Below are 18,917 nucleotides of genomic sequence, written 5' to 3'. Positions count from 1 at the left end.
CCAGTTTTAGATTCCGATGCTTCACTTCAGGTTTGCTGCATCCCTTGGATCTTCTAATTTTCGATGAAACACAGAAATTGCATCCGAATTTAATACAAAAGGCACAATGCCGACTTAAGTACAAGAGGACTGACACTCTCACTTTCTATGATTTGAACCTCTCCTGTGAGTCCAGTTTTAGATTCCGATGCTTCACTACAGGTTTACTGCATTCCTTACAACTTCTTATTGACGATGTAGCACAGAAATTGAATCCGATTTTAATACATAAGGCACAATGCCGACTTAAGTACAAGAGGACTGACACTATCACTTTCTATTATTTGAACCTCTTCTGTGGGTCCAGTTTTAGATTCCGATGCTTCACTTCAGGTTTACTGTATCCCTTGGCCCTTCTTATTGACGATGAAACACAGAAATTGCATCCGAATTTAATACAAAAGGCACAATGCCGACTTAAGTACAAGAGGACTGACACTCAAACTATCTATGATTTGAACCTCTCCTGTGAGTCCAGTTTTAGATTTCGATGCTTCACTTCAGGTTTACTGTATCCCTTGGACCGTCTTATTGACGCTGAATCACAGAAATTGCATCGGAATTAAATTTAAATGGCACAATGCCGACTTAAGTACAAAACGACTGACACTCTAACGCTCTAACTCTCTATGATTTGAACCTCTCCTGCGAGTCCAGTTTTGGATTCCGATGCTTCACTTCAGGTTTACTGTATACCTTGCACCTTCTTATTGACGATAAGACGCAGAAATTGCATCGTAATTAAATTCAAATGACACAATGCCGACTTAAGTATAAGGGGACTGAAACTCTCACTTTCTATGATTTGAACCTCTCCTATGAGTCCAGTTTTAGATTCCGATGCATCACTTCAGGTTTGCTGAATCCCTTAGACCTTCTTATGGACGATGAAACACAGAAATTGCATCGGAATTTAATACAATAGGCACAATGCCGACTTAAGTACAAGAAGACTAACACTCTCACTTTCTATGATTTGAACCTCTCCTGTGAGTCCAGTTTTAGATTCCGATGCTTCACTTCAGGTTTACTGAATACCTTGCACCTTCTTATTGATGATGAAATACAGAATTTGCATCGGAATTAAATTGAAAGGGCACAATGCCGACTTACAACAAGTGGACTGACACTCTAACTCCCTATGATTTGAACCTCTCCATTGAGTCCAGTTTTAGATTCCGATGCTTCACTTCAGGTTTACTGAATACCTTGCACCTTCTTATTGATGATGAAACACAGAAATTGCATCGGAATTAAATTCAAAAAACACAATGCCGACTTAAGTACAAGAGGACTGACACTCTAACTATCTATGATTTCAACCTCTCCTGTGAGTCCAGTTTTAGATTCCGATGCTTCACTTCTGGTTTACTGTATCCCTTGGACCTTCTTATTGACTATGAAACACAGAAATTGCATCCGAATTTAATACAAAAGGCACAATGCCGACTTAAGTGAAAGAGGACTGACACACTTCCCTTCTATGATTTGAACCTCTCATGTGAGTCCAGTTTTAGATTCCGATGCTTCACTTCATGTTTCTGCATCCCTTGGACCTTCTTATTGACGATGAAACACAGAAATTGCATCGGAATTTAATACAAAAGCACAATGCCGACTTAAGTAAAAGAGGACTGACACTCTCTCTCTCTATGATTTGAACCTCTCCTGTGAGTCCAGTTTTAGAATCCGATGCTTCACTTCAGTTTTACTGTATACCTTGCACCTTCTTATTGACGATTAAACACAGCAATTGCATCGGAATTTAATACAATAGTCACAATGCCTACTGAAGTACAAGAGGACTGACATCCTAACTTTCTATGATTTGAACCTCTCCTGTGAGTCCAGTTTTAGATTCCGATGCTTCACTTCAGGTTTACAGTATCCCTTGGACCTTCTTATTGACGATGAAACACAGAAATTGCATCCGAATTTAATACAAAAGGCACAATGCCGACTTAAGTAAAAGAGGACTGACACTCTCCATTTCTGAAATACGAACCGCTCCTGTGAGTCCAGTTTTAGATTCCGATGCTTCACTTCAGGTTTGCTGTATACCTTGCACCTTCTTATTGACGATGAAACACAGAAATTGCGTCGGATTTAAATTCAAAAGGCACAATGCCGACTTAAGTACAAGAGGACTGACACTCTAACTTTCTACGATTTAAACCTCTCCTGTGAGTCCAGTTTGATATTCCGATGCTTCTCTTCAGGTTTACTGTATACCTTGGACCTTCTTATTGACGATCAAACACAGAAATTGCATCCGAATTTAATACAAAATGCACAATGCCGACTTAAGTACAAGAGGACTGACACTCTAACGCTGTATTATTTGAACCTCTCCTGTGAGTCCAGTTTTAGATTCCGATGCTTCACTTCAGGTTTGCTGTATACCTTGCACCTTCTTATTGACGATGAAACACAGAAATTGCATACGAATTTAATACAAAAGGCACAATGCCGACTTAAGTACAAGAGGACTGACACTCTCCTTTCCTATGATTTGAACCTCTCCTGTGAGTAGAGTTTTAGATTCCGATGCCTCAATTCAGGTTTACTGGATCCCTCGGACCTTCTTATTGACGATGAACACAGAAATTGCATCCGAATTTAATACAAAAGGCAAAATGCCGATTTAAGTAAAACAGGACAGTCACTCTCCCTTTCTATAATTTGAAGCTCTCCTGTGAGTCCAGTTTTAGATTCCGATGCTTCACTTCAGGTTTACTGTATCCCTTGGACTTTCTTATTGACGATGAAATACAGAAATTGCATCCATATTTAATACAAAAGGCACAATGCCGACTTAAGTAAAAGAGGACTGACACTCTCTCTATCTATGATTTGAACCTCTCCTGTGAGGCCGGTTTTAGATTGCGACGCTTCACTTCAGGTTTACTGTATACCTTGCACCTTCTTATTGACGATGAAACAAAGGAATTGCATCGGAATTAAATAAAAGTGACACAATGCCGACTTAAGTATAAGAGGACTGACTGTCTAACTATCTATGTTTTGAACCCCTCCTGTGGGTCCAGTTTTAGATTCCGATGCTTCACTTCAGGTTTACTGTATCCCTTGGACCTTCTTATTTACGATGAAACACAGAAATTGCATCCGAATTTAATACAAAAGCACAATGCCGACTTAAGTACAAGAGGACTGACACTCAAACTATCTATGATTTGAACCTCTCCTGTGAGTCCAGTTTTAGATTTCGATGCTTCACTTCAGGTTTACTGTATCCCTTGGACCGTCTTATTGACGCTGAATCACAGAAATTGCATCGGAATTAAATTTAAATGGCACAATGCCGACTTAAGTACAAAACGACTGACACTCTAACGCTCTAACTCTCTATGATTTGAACCTCTCCTGCGAGTCCAGTTTTGGATTCCGATGCTTCACTTCAGGTTTACTGTATACCTTACACCTTCTTATTGACCATGAAACACAGAAATTGCATCCGAATTTAGTACAAAAGGCACAATGCCGACTTAAGTATAAGAGGACTGACACTCTCACTTTCTATGATTTGAACCTCTCCTGTGAGTCCAGTTTTAGATTCCGATGCATCACTTCATTTTTACTGTATCCCTTAGACCTTCTTATGGACGATGAATCACAGAAATTGCATCGGAATTTAATAAAAAAGGCACCTTGCCGACATAAGTACTAGCGGACTACACTCTAACTTTCTATGATTTGAACCACTCCTGTGTGTCCAGTTTTAGATTCAGATGCTACACTTCAGGTGTTCTGTATGCCTTGGACCTTCTTATTGACGATGAAATACAGAAATTGCATCCGAATTTAATACAAAAGGCACAATGCCGACTTAAGTAAAAGAGGCCTGACACTCTCTCTTTCTATGATTTCAACCTCTCCTGTGAGTCCAGAATTAGATTCCGATGCTTCACTTCAGGTTTACTGTATACCTTGCACCTTCTTATTGACGATGAAACATAGAAATTGCATCGGAAATAAATTCAAAAGGCACAATGCCGACTTAAGTACAAGAGGACTGACACTCTAACTCTCTATGATTTGAACCTCTCCTGTGACTCCAGTTTTAGATTCCGATGCTTCACTTCAGGTTTACTGGCTAAATTGTACCTTCTTATTGACGATGATACACAGAAATTGCATTGGAATTAAATTCAAAAGGCACAATGCCGACTTAAGTACAAGAGGACTGACACTCTAAATTTCTATGATTTGAACCCCCCCTGTGAATCCAGTTTTAGATTCCGATGCTTCACTTCAGGTTTGCTGCATCCCTTGGATCTTCTAATTGACGATGAAACACAGAAATTGCATCCGAATTTAATACAAAAGGCACAATGCCGACTTAAGTACAAGAGGACTGACACTCTCACTTTCTATGATTTGAACCTCTCCTGTGAGTCCAGTTTTAGATTCCGATGCTTCACTACAGGTTTACTGCATACCTTGCAACTTCTTATTGACGATGTAGCACAGAAATTGAATCCGATTTTAATACATAAGGCACAATGCCGACTTAAGTACAAGAGGACTGACACTATCACTTTCTATTATTTGAACCTCTTCTGTGAGTCCAGTTTTAGATTCCGATGCTTCACTTCAGGTTTACTGTATCCCTTGGACCTTCTTATTGACGATGAAACACAGAAATTGCATCCCAATTTAATACAAAAGGCACAATGCCGACTTAAGTAAAAGAGGACTGACACTCTCTCTATCTATGATTTGAACCTCTCCTGTGAGGCCGGTTTTAGATTGCGACGCTTCACTTCAGGTTTACTGTATACCTTGCACCTTCTTATTGACGATGAAACAAAGGAATTGCATCGGAATTAAATAAAAGTGACACAATGCCGACTTAAGTATAAGAGGACTGACTGTCTAACTATCTATGTTTTGAACCCCTCCTGTGGGTCCAGTTTTAGATTCCGATGCTTCACTTCAGGTTTACTGTATCCCTTGGACCTTCTTATTTACGATGAAACACAGAAATTGCATCCGAATTTAATACAAAAGCACAATGCCGACTTAAGTACAAGAGGACTGACACTCAAACTATCTATGATTTGAACCTCTCCTGTGAGTCCAGTTTTAGATTTCGATGCTTCACTTCAGGTTTACTGTATCCCTTGGACCGTCTTATTGACGCTGAATCACAGAAATTGCATCGGAATTAAATTTAAATGGCACAATGCCGACTTAAGTACAAAACGACTGACACTCTAACGCTCTAACTCTCTATGATTTGAACCTCTCCTGCGAGTCCAGTTTTGGATTCCGATGCTTCACTTCAGGTTTACTGTATACCTTACACCTTCTTATTGACCATGAAACACAGAAATTGCATCCGAATTTAGTACAAAAGGCACAATGCCGACTTAAGTATAAGAGGACTGACACTCTCACTTTCTATGATTTGAACCTCTCCTGTGAGTCCAGTTTTAGATTCCGATGCATCACTTCATTTTTACTGTATCCCTTAGACCTTCTTATGGACGATGAATCACAGAAATTGCATCGGAATTTAATAAAAAAGGCACCTTGCCGACATAAGTACTAGCGGACTACACTCTAACTTTCTATGATTTGAACCACTCCTGTGTGTCCAGTTTTAGATTCAGATGCTACACTTCAGGTGTTCTGTATGCCTTGGACCTTCTTATTGACGATGAAATACAGAAATTGCATCCGAATTTAATACAAAAGGCACAATGCCGACTTAAGTACAAGAGGACTGACACTATCACTTTCTATTATTTGAACCTCTTCTGTGAGTCCAGTTTTAGATTCCGATGCTTCACTTCAGGTTTACTGTATCCCTTGGACCTTCTTATTGACGATGAAACACAGAAATTGCATCCGAATTTAATACAAAAGGCACAATGCCGACTTAAGTAAAAGAGGCCTGACACTCTCTCTTTCTATGATTTCAACCTCTCCTGTGAGTCCAGAATTAGATTCCGATGCTTCACTTCAGGTTTACTGTATACCTTGCACCTTCTTATTGACGATGAAACATAGAAATTGCATCGGAAATAAATTCAAAAGGCACAATGCCGACTTAAGTACAAGAGGACTGACACTCTAACTCTCTATGATTTGAACCTCTCCTGTGACTCCAGTTTTAGATTCCGATGCTTCACTTCAGGTTTACTGGCTAAATTGTACCTTCTTATTGACGATGATACACAGAAATTGCATTGGAATTAAATTCAAAAGGCACAATGCCGACTTAAGTACAAGAGGACTGACACTCTAAATTTCTATGATTTGAACCCCCCCTGTGAATCCAGTTTTAGATTCCGATGCTTCACTTCAGGTTTGCTGCATCCCTTGGATCTTCTAATTGACGATGAAACACAGAAATTGCATCCGAATTTAATACAAAAGGCACAATGCCGACTTAAGTACAAGAGGACTGACACTCTCACTTTCTATGATTTGAACCTCTCCTGTGAGTCCAGTTTTAGATTCCGATGCTTCACTACAGGTTTACTGCATACCTTGCAACTTCTTATTGACGATGTAGCACAGAAATTGAATCCGATTTTAATACATAAGGCACAATGCCGACTTAAGTACAAGAGGACTGACACTATCACTTTCTATTATTTGAACCTCTTCTGTGAGTCCAGTTTTAGATTCCGATGCTTCACTTCAGGTTTACTGTATCCCTTGGACCTTCTTATTGACGATGAAACACAGAAATTGCATCCGAATTTAATACAAAAGGCACAATGCTGACTTAAGTAAAAGAGGACTGACACTCTCTCTATCTATGATTTGAACCTCTCCTGTGAGGCCGGTTTTAGATTGCGACGCTTCACTTCAGGTTTACTGTATACCTTGCACCTTCTTATTGACGATGAAACAAAGGAATTGCATCGGAATTAAATAAAAGTGACACAATGCCGACTTAAGTATAAGAGGACTGACTGTCTAACTATTTATGTTTTGAACCCCTCCTGTGGGTCCAGTTTTAGATTCCGATGCTTCACTTCAGGTTTACTGTATCCCTTGGACCTTCTTATTCACGATGAAACACAGAAATTGCATCCGAATTTAATACAAAAGCACAATGCCGACTTAAGTACAAGAGGACTGACACTCAAACTATCTATGATTTGAACCTCTCCTGTGAGTCCAGTTTTAGATTTCGATGCTTCACTTCAGGTTTACTGTATCCCTTGGACCGTCTTATTGACGCTGAATCACAGAAATTGCATCGGAATTAAATTTAAATGGCACAATGCCGACTTAAGTACAAAACGACTGACACTCTAACGCTCTAACTCTCTATGATTTGAACCTCTCCTGCGAGTCCAGTTTTGGATTCCGATGCTTCACTTCAGGTTTACTGTATACCTTACACCTTCTTATTGACCATGAAACACAGAAATTGCATCCGAATTTAGTACAAAAGGCACAATGCCGACTTAAGTATAAGAGGACTGACACTCTCACTTTCTATGATTTGAACCTCTCCTGTGAGTCCAGTTTTAGATTCCGATGCATCACTTCATTTTTACTGTATCCCTTAGACCTTCTTATGGACGATGAATCACAGAAATTGCATCGGAATTTAATAAAAAAGGCACCTTGCCGATATAAGTACTAGCGGACTACACTCTAACTTTCTATGATTTGAACCACTCCTGTGTGTCCAGTTTTAGATTCAGATGCTACACTTCAGGTGTTCTGTATGCCTTGGACCTTCTTATTGACGATGAAATACAGAAATTGCATCCGAATTTAATACAAAAGGCACAATGCCGACTTAAGTAAAAGAGGCCTGACACTCTCTCTTTCTATGATTTCAACCTCTCCTGTGAGTCCAGAATTAGATTCCGATGCTTCACTTCAGGTTTACTGTATACCTTGCACCTTCTTATTGACGATGAAACATAGAAATTGCATCGGAAATAAATTCAAAAGGCACAATGCCGACTTAAGTACAAGAGGACTGACACTCTAACTCTCTATGATTTGAACCTCTCCTGTGACTCCAGTTTTAGATTCCGATGCTTCACTTCAGGTTTACTGGCTAAATTGTACCTTCTTATTGACGATGATACACAGAAATTGCATTGGAATTAAATTCAAAAGGCACAATGCCGACTTAAGTACAAGAGGACTGACACTCTAAATTTCTATGATTTGAACCCCCCCTGTGAATCCAGTTTTAGATTCCGATGCTTCACTTCAGGTTTGCTGCATCCCTTGGATCTTCTAATTGACGATGAAACACAGAAATTGCATCCGAATTTAATACAAAAGGCACAATGCCGACTTAAGTACAAGAGGACTGACACTCTCACTTTCTATGATTTGAACCTCTCCTGTGAGTCCAGTTTTAGATTCCGATGCTTCACTACAGGTTTACTGCATACCTTGCAACTTCTTATTGACGATGTAGCACAGAAATTGAATCCGATTTTAATACATAAGGCACAATGCCGACTTAAGTACAAGAGGACTGACACTATCACTTTCTATTATTTGAACCTCTTCTGTGAGTCCAGTTTTAGATTCCGATGCTTCACTTCAGGTTTACTGTATCCCTTGGACCTTCTTATTGACGATGAAACACAGAAATTGCATCCGAATTTAATACAAAAGGCACAATGCCGACTTAAGTACAAGAGGACTGACACTCAAACTATGTATGATTTGAACCTCTCCTGTGAGTCCAGTTTTAGATTTCGATGCTTCACTTCAGGTTTACTGTATCCCTTGGACCGTCTTCTTGACGCTGAATCACAGAAATTGCATCGGAATTAAATTTAAATGGCACAATGCCGACTTAAGTACAAAACGACTGACACTCTAACGCTCTAACTCTCTATGATTTGAACCTCTCCTGCGAGTCCAGTTTTGGATTCCGATGCTTCACTTCAGGTTTACTGTATACCTTGCACCTTCTTATTGACGATAAGACGCAGAAATTGCATCGTAATTAAATTCAAATGACACAATGCCGACTTAAGTATAAGGGGACTGACACTCTCACTTTCTATGATTTGAACCTCTCCTATGAGTCCAGTTTTAGATTCCGATGCATCACTTCAGGTTTGCTGAATCCCTTAGACCTTCTTATGGACGATGAAACACAGAAATTGCATCAGAATTTAATACAAAAGGCACAATGCCGACATAAGTACTAGCGGACTACACTCTAACTTTCTATGATTTGAACCTCTCCTGTGTGTCCAGTTTTAGATTCAAATGCTTCACTTCAGGTTTACTGTATCCCTTGGACCTTCTTATTGACGATGAATTACAGAAATTGCATCGGAATTAAATTCAAAAGGCATAATGCCGACTTAAGTACAAGAGGACTGACACTCTAACTATCTATGATTTGAACCCCTCCTGTGAGTCCAGTTTTAGATTCCGATGCTTCACTTCAGGTTTGCTGCATCCCTTGGATCTTCTAATTGACGATGAAACACAGAAATTGCATCCGAACTTAATACAAAAGGCACAATGCCGACTTAAGTAAAAGAGGCCTGACACTCTCTCTTTCTATTATTTGAACCTCTCCTGTGAGTCCAGATTTAGATTCCGATGCTTCACTTCAGGTTTACTGTATACTTTGCACCTTCTTATTGACGATGAAACATAGAAATTGCATCGGAAATAAATTCAAAAGGCACATTGCCGACTTAAGTACAAGAGGACTGACACTCTAACTCTCTATAATTTGAACCTCTCCTGTGACTCCAGTTTTAGATTCCGATGCTTCACTTCAGGTTTACTGGCTACCTAGCACCTTCTTATTGACGATGAAACACAGAAATTGCATTATAATTAATTTCAAAAGGCACAATGCCGACTTAAGTACAAGAGGACTGACACTCTAACTTTCTATAATTTGAACCCCTCCTGTGAATCCAGTTTTAGATTCCGATGCTTCACTTCAGGTTTGCTGCACCCCTTGGATCTTATAATTGACGATGAAACACAGAAATTGCATCCGAATTTAATACAAAAGGCACAATGCCGACTTAAGTAAAAGAGGACTGACACTCTCTCTATCTATGATTTGAACCTCTCCTGGGAGGCCAGTTTTAGATTGCGACGCTTCACTTCAGGTTTACTGTATACCTTGCACCTTCTTATTGACGATGAAACAAAGGAATTGCATCGGAATTAAATAAAAGTGACACAATGCCGACTTAAGTATAAGAGGACTGACTGTCTAACTATCTATGTTTTGAACCCCTCCTGTGGGTCCAGTTTTAGATTCCGATGCTTCACTTCAGGTTTACTGGATCCCTTGGACCTTCTTATTTACGATGAAACACAGAAATTGCATCCGAATTTAATACAAAAGCACAATGCCGACTTAAGTTAAAGAGGACTGACACTCTCACTATATATGATTTGAACTTCTCCTGTGAGTCCAGTTTTAGATTCCGATGCGTCACTTCAGGTTTACCGTATACCTTGCACCTTCTTATTGACGATGAGACACAGAAATTGCATCGTAATTAAATTCAAATGACACAATGCCGACTTAAGTATGAGAGGACTGACACTCTAACTATCAATGATTTGAACCCCTCCTGTGTGTCCTGTTTTAGATTCCGATGCTTCACTTCTGGTTTACTGTATCCATTGGACCTTCTTATTGACAATGAAACACAGAAATTGCATCCGAATTTAATACAAAAGGCACAAAGCCGACTTAGGTACAAGAGGACTGACACTGTCCCTTTCTATGATTTGAACCTCTCCTGTGAGTCCAGTTTAGATTCCGATGCTTCACTTCAGGTTTACTGTATACCTTGGACCTTCTTATTGACCATGAAACACAGAAATTGCATCCGAATTTAGTACAAAAGGCACAATGCCGACTTAAGTATAAGAGGACTGACACTCTCACTTTCTATGATTTGAACCTCTCCTGTGAGTCCAGTTTTAGATTCCGATGCATCACTTCAGGTTTACTGTATCCCTTAGACCTTCTTATGGACGATGAAACACAGAAATTGCATCGGAATTTAATACAAAAGGCACCTTGCCGACATAAGTACTAGCGGACTACACTCTAACTTTCTATGATTTGAACCACTCCTGTGTGTCCAGTTTTAGATTCAGATGCTTCACTTCAGGTGTTCTGTATGCCTTGGACCTTCTTATTGACGATGAAATACAGAAATTGCATCCGAATTTAATACAAAAGGCACAATGCCGACTTAAGTAAAAGAGGCCTGACACTCTCTCTTTCTATGATTTGAACCTCTCCTGTGAGTCCAGATTTAGATTCCGATGCTTCACTTCAGGTTTACTGTATACCTTGCACCTTCTTATTGACGATGAAACATAGAAATTGCATCGGAAATAAATTCAAAAGGCACAATGCCGACTTAAGTACAAGAGGACTGACACTCTAACTCTCTATGATTTGAACCTCTCCTGTGACTCCAGTTTTAGATTCCGATGCTTCACTTCCGGTTTACTGGCTAAATTGTACCTTCTTATTGACGATGATACACAGAAATTGCATTGGAATTAAATTCAAAAGGCACAATGCCGACTTAAGTACAAGAGGACTGACACTCTAAATTTCTATGATTTGAACCCCCCCTGTGAATCCAGTTTTAGATTCCGATGCTTCACTTCAGGTTTGCTGCATCCCTTGGATCTTCTAATTGACGATGAAACACAGAAATTGCATCCGAATTTAATACAAAAGGCACAATGCCGACTTAAGTACAAGAGGACTGACACTCTCACTTTCTATGATTTGAACCTCTCCTGTGAGTCCAGATTTAGATTCCGATGCTTCACTACAGGTTTACTGCATACCTTGCAACTTCTTATTGACGATGTAGCACAGACATTGAATCCGATTTTAATACATAAGGCACAATGCCAACTTAAGTACAAGAGGACTGACACTATCACTTTCTATTATTTGAACCTCTTCTGTGAGTCCAGTTTTAGATTCCGATGCTTCACTTCAGGTTTACTGTATCCCTTGGACCTTCTTATTGACGATGAAACACAGAAATTGCATCCGAATTTAATACAAAAGGCACAATGCCGACTTAAGTACAGAAGGACTGACACTCGAACTATCTATGATTTGAACCTCTCCTGTGAGTCCAGTTTTAGATTTCGATGCTTCACTTCAGGTTTACTGTATCCCTTGGTCCGTCTTATTGACGCTGAATCACAGAAATTGCATCGGAATTAAATTTAAATGGCACAATGCCGACTTAAGTACAAAACGACTGACACTCTAACGCTCTAACTCTCTATGATTTGAACCTCTCCTGCGAGTCCAGTTTTGGATTCCGATGCTTCACTTCAGGTTTACTGTATACCTTGCACCTTCTTATTGACGATAAGACGCAGAAATTGCATCGTAATTAAATTCAAATGACACAATGCCGACTTAAGTATAAGGGGACTGACACTCTCACTTTCTATGATTTGAACCTCTCCTATGATTCCAGTTTTAGATTCCGATGCATCACTTCAGGTTTGCTGAATCCCTTAGACCTTCTTATGGACGATGAAACACAGAAATTGCATCGGAATTTAATACAAAAGGCACAATGCCGACATAAGTACTAGCGGACTACACTCTAACTTTCTATGATTTGAACCTCTCCTGTGTGTCCAGTTTTAGATTCAGATGCTTCACTTCAGGTTTACTGTATCCCTTGGACCTTCTTATTGTCGATGAAATACAGAAATTGCATCGGAATTAAATTCAAAAGGCATAATGCCGACATAAGTACAAGAGGACTGACACTCTCACTTTCTATGATTTGAACCTCTCCTGTGAGTCCAGTTTTAGATTCCGATGCTTCACTACAGGTTTACTGCATACCTTGCAACTTCTTATTGACGATGTAGCACAGAAATTACATCCGAATTTAATACATAAGGCACAATGCCGACTTAAGTAAAAGAGGCCTGACACTCTCTCTTTCTATGATTTGAACCTCTCCTGTGAGTCCAGATTTAGATTCCGGTGCTTCACTTCAGGTTTACTGTATACCTTGCACCTTCTTATTGACGATGAAACATAGAAATTGCATCGGAAATAAATTCAAAAGGCACATTGCCGACTTAAGTACAAGAGGACTGACACTCTAACTCTCTATAATTTGAACCTCTCCTGTGACTCCAGTTTTAGATTCCGATGCTTCACTTCAGGTTTACTGGCTACCTAGCACCTTCTTATTGACGATGAAACACAGAAATTGCATTATAATTAATTTCAAAAGGCACAATGCCGACTTATGTACAAGAGGACTGACACTCTAACTTTCTATGATTTGAACCCCTCCTGTGAATCCAGTTTTAGATTCCGATGCTTCACTTCAGGTTTGCTGCACCCCTTGGATCTTATAATTGACGATGAAACACAGAAATTGCATCCGAATTTAATACAAAAGGCACAATGCCGACTTAAGTACAAGAGGACTGACACTCTCACTTTCTATGATTTGAACCTCTCCTGTGAGTCCAGTTTTAGATTCCGATGCTTCACTACAGGTTTACTGCATACCTTGCAACTTCTTATTGACGATGTAGCACAGAAATTACATCCGAATTTAATACATAAGGCACAATGCCGACTTAAGTACAAGAGGACTGACACTATCACTTTCTATGATTTGAACCTCTCCTGTGAGTCCAGTTTTAGATTCCGATGCTTCACTTCAGGTTTACTGTATCCCTTGGACCTTCTTATTGACGATGAAACACAGAAATTGCATCCGAATTTAATACAAAAGGCACAATGCCGACTTAAGTACAAGAGGACTGACACTCAAACTATCTATGACTTGAACCTCTCCTGTGAGTCCAGTTTTAGATTTCGATGCTTCACTTCACGTTTACTGTATCCCTTGGACCGTCTTATTGACGCTGAATCACAGAAATTGCATCGGAATTAAATTTAAATGGCACAATCCCGACATAAGTACAAGAGGACTGACACTCTAACGCTCTAACTCTCTATGATTTGAACCTCTCCTGCGAGTCCAGTTTTGGATTCCGATGCTTCACTTCAGGTTTACTGTATACCTTGCACCTTGTTATTGACGATAAGACACAGAAATTGCATCGTAATCAAATTCAAATGACACAATGCCGACTTAAGTATAAGGGGACTGACACTCTCACTTTCTATGATTTGAACCTCTCCTATGAGTAGAGTTTTAGATTCCGATGCATCACTTCAGGTTTACTGAATCCCTTAGACCTTCTTATGGACGATGAAACACAGAAATTGCATCGGAATTTAATACAAAAGGCACAATGCCGACATAAGTACTAGCGGACTACACTCTAACTTTCTAAGATTTGAACCTCTCCTGTGTGTCCAGTTTTAGATTCAGATGCTTCACTTCTGGTTTACTGTATCCATTGGACCTTCTTATTGACAATGAAACACAGATATTGCATCCGAATTTAATACAAAAAGCACAAAGCCGACTTAGGTACAACAGGACTGACACTGTCCCTTTCTATGATTTGAACCTCTCCTGTGAGTCCAGTTTATATTCCGATGCTTCACTTCAGGTTTACTGTATACCTTGGACCTTCTTATTGACCATGAAACACAGAAATTGCAACCGAATTTAATACAAAAAGCACAAAGCCGACTTAAGTACAAGAGGACTGACACTCTAACTCTCTATGATTTGAACCTCTCCTGTGAGACCAGTTTTAGATTCCGATGCTTCACTTCAGGTTTGCTGCATCCCTTGGATCTTCTAATTGACGATGAAACACAGAAATTGCATCCGAATTTAATACAAAAGGCACAATGCCGACATAAGTACTAGCGGACTACACTCTAACTTTCTATGATTTGAACCTCTCCTGTGTGTCCAGTTTTAGATTCAGATGCTTCACTTCAGGTTTACTGTATCCCTTGGACCTTCTTATTGACGATGAAATACAGAAATTGCATCGGAATTAAATTCAAAAGGCATAATGCCGACTTAAGTACAAGAGGACTGACACTATAACTCTCTGTAATTTGAACCTCTCCTGTGACTCCAGTTTTAGATTCCGATGCTTCACTTCAGGTTTACTGGCTACCTAGCACCTTCTTATTGACGATGAAACACAGAAATTTCATTATAATTAATTTCAAAAGGCACAATGCCGACTTAAGTACAAGAGGACTGACACTCTAATTTTCTATGATTTGAACCCCTCCTGTGAATCCAGTTTTAGATTCCGATGCTTCACTTCAGGTTTGCTGCACCCCTCAGATCTTATAATTGACGATGAAACACAGAAATTGCATCCGAATTTAATACAAAAGGCACAATGCCGACTTAAGTAAAAGTGGACTGACACTCTCTCTATCTATGTTTTGAACCCCTCCTGTGGGTCCAGTTTTAGATTCCGATGCTTCACTTCAGGTTTACTGTATCCCTTGGACCTTCTTATTTACGATGAAACACAGAAATTGCATCCGAATTTAATACAAAAGCACAATGCCGACTTAAGTTAAAGAGGACTGACACTCTCACTATATATGATTTGAACTTCTCCTGTGAGTCCAGTTTTAGATTCCGATGCGTCACTTCAGGTTTACCGTATACCTTGCACCTTCTTATTGACGATGAGACACAGAAATTGCATCGTAATTAAATTCAAATGACACAATGCCGACTTAAGTATAAGAGGACTGACACTCTAACTATCAATGATTTGAACCCCTCCTGTGTGTCCTGTTATAGATTCCGATGCTTCACTTCTGGTTTACTGTATCCATTGGACCTTCTTATTGACAATGAAACACAGAAATTGCATCCGAATTTAATACAAAAGGCACAAAGCCGACTTAGGTACAAGAGGACTGACACTGTCCCTTTCTATGATTTGAACCTCTCCTGTGAGTCCAGTTTAGATTTCGATGCTTCACTTCAGGTTTTCTGTATACCTTGGACCTTCTTATTGACCATGAAACACAGAAATTGCATCCGAATTTAGTACAAAAGGCACAATGCCGACTTAAGTATAAGAGGACTGACACTCTCACTTTCTATGATTTGAACCTCTCCTGTGGGTCCAGTTTTAGATTCCGATGCATCACTTCAGGTTTACTGTATCCCTTAGACCTTCTTATGGACGATGAAACACAGAAATTGCATCGGAATTTAATACAAAAGGCACCTTGCCGTCATAAGTACTAGCGGACTACACTCTAACTTTCTATGATTTGAACCACTCCTGTGTGTCCACTTTTAGATTCAGATGCTTCACTTCAGGTGTTCTGTATGCCTTGGACCTTCTTATTGACGATGAAATACAGAAATTGCATCCGAATTTATTACAAAAGGCACAATGCCGACTTAAGTAAAAGAGGCCTGACACTCTCTCTTTCTATGATTTGAACCTCTCCTGTGAGTCCAGTTTTAGATTCCGATGCTTCACTACAGGTTTGCTGCATACCTTGCAACTTCTTATTGACGATGTAGCACAGAAATTGAATCCGATTTTAATACATAAGGCACAATGCCGACTTAAGTACAAGAGGACTGACACTATCACTTTCTATTATTTGAACCTCTTCTGTGAGTCCAGTTTTAGATTCCGATGCTTCACTTCAGGTTTACTGTATCCCTTGGACCTTCTTATTGACGATGAAACACAGAAATTGCATCCGAATTTAATACAAAATGCACAATGCCGACTTAAGTACAAGAGGACTGACACTCAAACTATCTATGATTTGAACCTCTCCTGTGAGTCCAGTTTTAGATTTCGATGCTTCACTTCAGGTTTACTGTATCCCTTGGACCGTCTTATTGACGCTGAATCACAGAAATTGCATCGGAATTAAATTTAAATGGCACAATGCCGACTTAAGTACAAGACGACTGACACTGTAACGCTCTAACTCTCTATGATTTGAACCTCTCCTGCGAGTCCAGTTTTGGATTCCGATGCTTCACTTCAGGTTTACTGTATACCTTGCACCTTCTTATTGACGATAAGACGCAGAAATTGCATCGTAATTAAATTCAAATGACACAATGCCGACTTAAGTATAAGGGGACTGACACTCTCACTTTCTATGATTTGAACCACTCCTATGAGTCCAGTTTTAGATTCCGATGCATCAGTTCAGGTTTGCTGAATCCCTTAGACCTTCTTATGGACGATGAAACACAGAAATTGCATCGGAATTTAATACAAAAGGCACAATGCCGACATAAGTACTAGCGGACTACACTCTAACTTTCTATGATTTGAACCTCTCCTGTGTGTCCAGTTTTAGATTCAGATGCTTCACTTCAGGTTTACTGTATCCCTTGGACCTTCTTATTGACGATGAAATACAGAAATTGCATCGGAATTAAATTCAAAAGGCACAATGCCGACATAAGTACTAGCGGACTACACTCTAACTTTCTATGATTTGAACCTCTCCTGTGTGTCCAGTTTTAGATTCAGATGCTTCACTTCTGGTTTACTGTATCCATTGGACCTTCTTATTGACAATGAAACACAGAAATTGCATCCGAATTTAATACAAAAAGCACAAAGCCGACTTAGGTACAAGAGGACTGACACTGTCCCTTTCTATGATTTGAACCTCTCCTGTGAGTCCAGTTTATATTCCGATGCTTCACATCAGGTTTACTGTATACCTTGGACCTTCTTATTGACCATGAAACACAGAAATTGCATCCGAATTTAATACAAAAAGCACAAAGCCGACTTAAGTACAAGAGGACTGACACTCTCACTTTCTATGATTTGAACCTCTCCTGTGAGTCTAGTTTTAGATTCCGATGCTTCACTTCATTTTTACTGTATACCTTGCACATCCTCTTGACGATGAAACACAGAAATTGCCTCGGAATTAAAATCAAAAGGCACAATACCGACATAAGTACTAGCGGACTACACTCTAACTTTCTATGATTTGAACCTCTCCCGTGTGTCCAGTTTTAGATTCAGATGCTTCACTTCTGGTTTACTGTATCCATTGGACCTTCTTATTGACAATGAAACACAGAAATTGCATCCGAGTTTAATACAAAAAGCACAAAGCCGACTTAGGTACAAGAGGACTGACACTGTCCCTTTCTATGATTTGAACCTCTCCTGTGAGTCCAGTTTTAGATTCCGATGCTTCACTCCAGGTTTTTCTGAATCCCTTAGACCTTCTTATGGACGATGAAACACAGAAATTGCATCGGAATTTAATACAAAAGGCACAATGCCGACATAAGTACTAGCGGACTACACTCTAACATTCTATGATTTGAACCTCTCCTGTGTGTCCAGTTTTAGATTCAGATGCTTCACTTCTGGTTTACTGTATCCATTGGACCTTCTTATTGACAATGAAACACAGAAATTGCATCCGAATTTAATACAAAAAGCACAAAGCCGACTTAGGTACAAGAGGACTGACACTGTCCCTTTCTATGATTTGAACCTCTCCTGTGAGTCCAGTTTATATTCCGATGCTTCACTTCAGGTTTACTGTATACCTTGGACCTTCTTATTGACCATGAAACACAGAAATTGCATCCGAATTTAGTACAAAAGGCACAATGCCGACTTAAGTATAAGAGGACTGACACTCTCACTTTCTATTATTTGAACCTTTCCTGTGAGTCCAGTTTTAGATTCCGATGCATCACTTCAGGTTTACTGTATCCCTTAGACCTTCTTATGGACAATGAAACACAGAAATTGCATCGGAATTTAATACAAAAGGCACCATGCCGACATAAGTACTAGCGGACTACACTCTAACTTTCTATGATTTGAACCTCTCCAGTGTGTCCAGTTTTAGATTTAGATGCTTCACTTCAGGTTTACTGTATGCCTTGGACCTTCTTATTGACGGTGAAATA

The sequence above is a fragment of the Schistocerca piceifrons genome, chromosome X, assembly GCF_021461385.2.
Source record: "Schistocerca piceifrons isolate TAMUIC-IGC-003096 chromosome X, iqSchPice1.1, whole genome shotgun sequence".
NCBI lineage: Eukaryota > Metazoa > Arthropoda > Insecta > Orthoptera > Acrididae > Schistocerca > Schistocerca piceifrons.
Note: the sequence above shows the minus strand (reverse complement) of the source record.